Source organism: Bison bison, unplaced genomic scaffold (genome assembly GCF_000754665.1).
Source record: "Bison bison bison isolate TAMUID 2011002044 unplaced genomic scaffold, Bison_UMD1.0 scf7180017864256, whole genome shotgun sequence".
Classification (NCBI taxonomy): domain Eukaryota; kingdom Metazoa; phylum Chordata; class Mammalia; order Artiodactyla; family Bovidae; genus Bison; species Bison bison.
Genome location: NW_011494828.1, coordinates 2,081,275 through 2,087,725, shown reverse-complemented (window position 1 = coordinate 2,087,725; position 6,451 = coordinate 2,081,275). Strand labels below are relative to the sequence as shown.

Sequence of the window (6,451 nt, the reverse complement as noted above, 5' to 3'; positions counted from 1 at the left end):
AGCTCAACTGGAATTCCATCATCTCCACTAGCTCTGTTTGTAGTGATGCTTTCTAAGGCCCACTTGACTTCACATTCCAGGATGTCTGGCTCTAGGTGAGTGATCATACCATCGTGATTATCTTGGCCATGAAGATCTTTTTTGTACAGTTCTTCTGTGTATTCTTGCCATCTCTTCTTAATATCTTCTGCTTCTATTAGGTCCATACCATTTCTGTCCTTTATCAAGCCCATCTTTTCATGAAATGTTCCCTTGGTATCTCTAATTTTCTTGGAGAGATCTCTAGTCTTTCCCATTCTGTTGTTTTCCTCTATTTCTTTGCATTGATTGCTGAGGAAGGCTTTCTTATCTCTTCTTGATATTCTTTGGAACTCTGCATTCAGATGCTTATATCTTTCTTTTTCTCCTTTGCTTTTCACTTTTCCTTTCACAGCTATTTGTAAGACCTCCCCAGACAGCAGTACTTGGATGCAATCTAAAAAACGACAGAATGATCCCTGTTCGTTTCAAAGGCAAACCATTCAATATCACAGTGACCCAAGTCTATGCCCCAACCAGTAACGCTGAAGAAGCTGAAGTTGGACGGTGCTATGAAGACCTACATGACCTTTTAGAACTAACACCGAAAAAAGATGTCCTTTTCATTATAGGGGACTGGAAAAGTAGGAAGTCAAGAAACACCTGGAGTAACAGGCAAATTTGGCCTTGGAATACGGAATGAAGCAGGGCAAAGGCTAAGAGAGTTTTGCCAAGAGAAAGCACTGGTCATAGCAAACACCCTCTTCCAACAACACAAGAGAAGACTACACATGGACATCACCAGATGGTCAACACCAAAATCAGATTGATTATATTCTTTGCAGCCAAAGATGGAGAAGCTCTATACAGTCAGCAAAAACAAGACCAGGAGCTGACTGTGGCTCAGATCATGAACTCCTTATTGCCAAATTCAGACTTAAATTGAAGAAAGTAGGGGAAACCATTAGACCATTCAGGTATGACCTAAATCAATCCCTTATGATTATACAGTGGAAGTGAGAAATAGATTTAAGGGACTAGATCTGATAGATAGAGTGCCTGATGAACTATGATCTGAGGTTCATGACATTGTACAGGAGACAGAGATCAAGACCATCCCCATGGAAAAGAAATTCTATAATTACAGGTATATAATTGGACTCCTCCTCTGAGGAATCTGGAGGAATCAATGTTAGGCACTTTGTCTTATTCATTTTTTTATCCCCCGTGTTTAGAAGCATCAGTAAACATTTGCTAAGTGAATGAAGGGGAGAAAGAAGCTGTGTGATGTAGTGGGAAAGGCATTTTTGCTGGTTGTCAGGACCTGGGGCTCTAACCCTGGGTCTGCTACTAAGTGGCTGTGTGACTTTGAACCAGTCTCCTAACAGCTATGGGTCTCAATTTCCTCATCTCTAAAATGAGAACGGGGCTTCCCTGGTAGCCCAGAGGGTAAAGAATCCGCCTGCCATGGGGGACACCCAGGTTCGATCCCTTGGTGGGGAAGATCCCCTGGAGAAGAGAATGGCAACCCACTGCAGTATTCCTGCCTAGAGAATCCCCATGGACAGAGGAGCCTGGCGGGCTACAGTCCATGGGGTCGCAAAGAGTCGGACATGACTGAGTGACTAACACAGACACACACACACACACAATGAAAATAAAAATACAGCCCTTCTCAGGGTTATGGAGATTAAACGAGATAACAGAGCTCACCAGCTGCCTGCCCTGTTTGAGCCCTGCCCTCGTGAAACAGCCTGGACTATTGTTCCTGTCATTTGGATCTCATTTGCTCTCTCTCTCCTGGTGAGAGCCGAACTGAAAGCTGTTGCCTTGATGGAGGGGAAGTTTGCAGCAGCAGTATAACACACCGTCCAGGTGGACATTGTGTTGCTAGTAGGGTAGACACCAAAAAGAGGCGAGCATGTTAGGCTAGAGAGAGACCTGCTGTTTTTGGTGATCCCCAAAGCTGGAAAAGAACTCAAAGTGGGGAGATCTATATACTGTGTTGAGTCTGAAGAAGCCCTAAAAGAGAGCCCTATAAACTCAGGAATTGAGCAGCATCTGGAGAAATGCCACTTCTATGAAAATCACTCATTCATCTCATGTCATAATTTCTCACTGCCTTGGGTTGATAGGATTTACCCTTTCCCCAAGTTTCAAGACAGATATAGAGGAGAGATAAAAAATTACAAATGCCAAATAAAAGGAGTATCATTCTGGAAAAAAAAAAAGTAAAGACAAGATGTTAGGTACCATCATCTCAAGAGATTATGATCAATCCCTAGTGAAGATGTCTTTCTAGAAGATCCACTAGCACTGCTTTTTTTTACATTTTAAAGGCAAACTTTTCCACAAAAACTTGATATTCCCTAACTTATAAGGCACGCGGTTGGGGAGGTCCTGAAATCTGCAACTGATATAATTTGTAGAGTTTTCTTGTTTATTCCATTTATTGAGTTTATTTAGCTGCATGGACTTGGCCTTATCAGAAGACATGTGGTCAAGGGAAGATGATAAGAAAGGAAGAAAAAGAGGGGAATTGAGTTCAGTGATCCTTCCCCAAAGGCTAAAGCCAGTTTTGTGTTAAAGCCAGTGACCTTAAAATAATAAAAGTATGTTTCCATTTTGCAAGACTTAAAAAAAATATTGTGTGCTCAGATGGCACCTTTAATCACGAAGAACTTTTGGCTGAGTTCCAGGCTGATTCTGCTGGCACAGAGAGCTCTGAGATCATAGCCTATATTCAGTGCATAGAAGACATATTTCATCCATCTCTGAAATATAGAGGGGAAACAGAGCATATTAGAACTGTTTCACAGCAAGACCAGACCAGGGTGAAATGTGAAGGACACCTGGTCCATTTGGAATCACAGAAAGGTATATTAATTCTAAGTACTTAAGTGGCTTTTTTTTTTTTCATTTTCAGAGTGTTTCACAATAAACTAAGTAGCTTGCATAAATCTGAAGGTAATCTCCAAGGCAGATTTTGTGATTTACCTAACACTAAATTTAAAAGAGAAAGGAGGGCAGCAAATGGGAAAAAAAACCAGTTCTCAAAGTAGCCGGTGGTGACCCAGGAGTTTGAGCTCTTAGAGCTGAATTTAATCCACACCCAGGCCAAATATAATTCTCCAGGATGGAAATGGTCCAGGGCACCAGAGCTAACATTTGCCAAAAAGCCTGAGGCAGTTTGGTGACAAGTAGTCAGAACCTCACTTCTATTTCTCAACTGAAGGAAAGTAAAGCCAGCGTCATATGACAGGCGCTTCCCACCATGGCAGGGCACTGGTTCAAGTCCATCTGAAAGAAGTGTGCTTCCCCTTGATTCATCCTTACCTCTTGCATCACTGTTATTCTTCAGAGGCCTCTTATTCAAAGGTTTATTTGTTGGGCAGCTGGGTCATATGATCTTAGGTGGCAAGGTTGAATCACACAGCTTTACTGTGTATGTCAGTTTGGAGCACACATTATACACTTTCCTGCTTCTTTTTTTTTTATTATTTTTATTTACATATATATATCCCAGGGACGGGGGAGCCTGATGGGCTGCCATCTATGGGGTCGCACAGAGTCGGACACGACTGAAGCGACTTAGCAGCAGCAGCCTCAGACAATGGCACCCCACTCCAGTACTCTTGCCTGGAAAATCCCATGGACGGAGAAGCCTGGAAGGCTGCAGTCCATGGGGTCACTGAGGGTCGGACACGACTGAGTGACTTCACTTTCACTTTTCACTTTCATGCATTGGAGAAGGAAATGGCAACCCACTCCAGTGTTCTTGCCTGGAGAATCCCAGAGAAAGGGGAGCCTGGTGAGCTGCCGTCTCTGGGGTCGCACAGAGTTGGACACGACTGAAGTGACTTAGTAGTAGTAGCATATATTTTTTATTTTATTTTTAACTTTACAATATTATACTGGTTTTGCCATATATCAACATGAATCCACCACAGGTATACACATGTTCCCCATCCTGAACCCTCCTCCCTCCCCGTACCATCCCTCTGGGTCATCCCAGTGCACCAGCCCCAAGCATCCAGTATCGTGGATCGAACCTGGACTGCTTCTTTACCGCATCTCCCAAAGCCTTAGTTGTGGGGAGGGCCTGGGTGATTGTTCTGTGAATTGAAAATTGAACCCCCACCACCAAACCATGAGAACTGGTCCACACAAAAGCTATTATGGAAATCTGAAAGACATTATCTTTCCCACACTTCCTCTCTTCACCTTCATTTTGTTTGGGAATGCACAGGGACACCCGTGAACAAAAATAAAGCAACTTGCCCTGACTGATTGCTCTGCTTTTTGAGTTATCAGATGTGAGTACTTCTGGCTCCCAGATACCACGAAGTAAAGAGGCTGCTGGGAAGCCAGCCACAAATTGGGAGTTGATCTTCCAGCATCTTCTATCTGATGAATGGTCCAGGACATTCAAATTAATGTGCCCTGTCCCAGGTAGATTTGCCTCCTGAATCACATTTGAATTTCAGAAATGTAAGAAAGTAAGTCTATTAAGAACCCTGGTATGTAATTTCAGCACAGTCTGGTCCATTCCTTCTTCCTGGCTCTTTTCAACCCATGACTTTATACGCAGTCCATACACATTTTGACTGCTCCCAGGAACTGTCTCAACTCACAGTCAGAGCACTTTTAAGGAAGGCAGAACCACTTGAGGAGGTTGAGGGTGAAATGTGGCAACTTTCCCGCAGGCATGTCAATATAGCAGAGCCACTCGCGGTAGTTTTTGCTAGGGCTTAAATCAGGTTGTCAACCCAAACACAATAGGCTTTGTTATTCCTGTGTAAAGAGGAAATGGAGCAGTTTTTGGCCTCTTGACTGTATTGCAGAGTAATGAAAAGCGGCAATTTCAGGCACAACCTTCAAGAGATGCTACTGTACCCTCCACCCCTAGCAAGTTAATTAGCAGTTTCTGAAATGCGTGAAAGTATTCAGCATTTCATACTTTAAGAATGGGGGGAGGGACTAGGTATACGTGGAAGAGGGTCTGTCGGGGGGAACAGAATAGAGCTCTTTTGGCGAGATTCCACCTGTGATTTATTTCGAAACTCACACACGCGCTGTAATTGCAAGGCTTTTCTCTTTTTTTTCCTGGCTAGAGCCCTCGAGTTGAGGGGCCTGCTGTGGTGCTCCACTGTTTATTTCAGGTGTGGCGAGTTCCCCCTGGGTTCAAAAGTCCTGATGAACTGTGCAGAGGAACTGCAAAATGCCTCCTTAAGAAGTGCCTCACTGCTCAAGGGAAGAAATCGAGGCCGGGCTCAGGTTAGCGGCCGGGACTGCTGCACGGGGCCCACGGGCATGTCCTCTCACTGAGCAATAACGGTCCAGCAGTTGGCTTTAGGGACCTTTGCTTTATCTGACAACTTATCATGGGGGGTAGGTGAGGTGGGGCGGGCTGTCCCAAGCAAGGGGAAGAGGTCCGTGGGGGAAGAACTCTGCCCGGGGACATCCTAAGGGCCAGAAGACCGCGCGTCCCGCCAAGTGACAGCACGCTCCCCTCTCGGTCCGCTCCCCTCCCCCGCGGCCAGTCTCCGGGCAGAGGTGTCTCGCGCCAGCCCGTCCTCCCCCTCTTCTACTCGTCCGAGCGGACCGAGCCTCAGCGGGAGCCCCGCCTGTCTCCGGGCAGCTTGAGCCCCCGAGCGCTCGCCCAGCCTGTCAGTAACCGCCGTTTGCGCTTTCTTTCTTTCTTTTTTTTTTCCTCCTCTTCTTTTCTTTCCCCCTTCTGCCTTTGTCCCGCTTAGTAACTAGGCTCCGACCAATCGCCGCCACACCGGCCGGCGCCGGCTGGCTCCTGATTGGCCCGCTTGGGGCGCGCAGTCGTCTCCCGCTCCTTTGCTGGAGCAAGGCAGACAAAAGACGCAGGCTCCGGGCTCCGGCAACCCGGCTAAGCCAATCACCAGCCACTTCACTCTCTCTTCGCCCCCCCCCCCCCCCTCCTTTCTGCTCGCCTCTCCCTCCCGGCCCGGCTCGCGTGCTCCAGGCACTGACTCCTGGCGAGCAGCCAGCGCCCGGGCCCTACCATTCTGATTAAGGCTTGGGGGGGAAGAGAGGTTGGTGGGTTAAGGAGCCGAGGCCTAGGGAGCGATGGGGAGAATTGATAGCTGAGGCAGAGGACAGTTTGACTCACACCGTCTCAGGCACCTGACAGAAACTCCAACACTTCGAGGAGGATAGAGTGGAAGGAGCACTGTCGATGCTGGCCGTCCCCCCTGCTCGGCCTGGTTGGGTGGCGCCTCAGCGGGGGAGCTTGGGGGCGGGGGAGGGTGTCCCCCTCCGCGCCGTTAAAATGAAACTCTAGTGGCTGGAGTCAGGGCAGAGCGTGAGGGGATCAGACGCTGGCGGGCTCGCTTACAGCCCGGCGGGAGCGTCCGGGCCAGCAGAGATAACTGGGCTCTGGGACAGGACCCCATCCCAAGGC

The 6,451-nt window shown here is 47.4% G+C and overlaps 1 protein-coding gene across 1 annotated transcript in view; it reads left to right on the top strand.

Annotated features, from left to right (window-relative positions):
• Window positions 1-5,154: 5,154 nt before the first annotated feature.
• Window positions 5,155-6,451, top strand: part of PIK3R3 (phosphoinositide-3-kinase, regulatory subunit 3 (gamma)) — a 109,522-nt gene continuing 108,225 nt past the window's right edge. The window contains exon 1 of the mRNA XM_010847867.1: window positions 5,155-5,295. The gene's annotated coding sequence lies outside the window, so the exon portion shown is untranslated. The remainder of the gene's footprint in view (window positions 5,296-6,451) is intronic.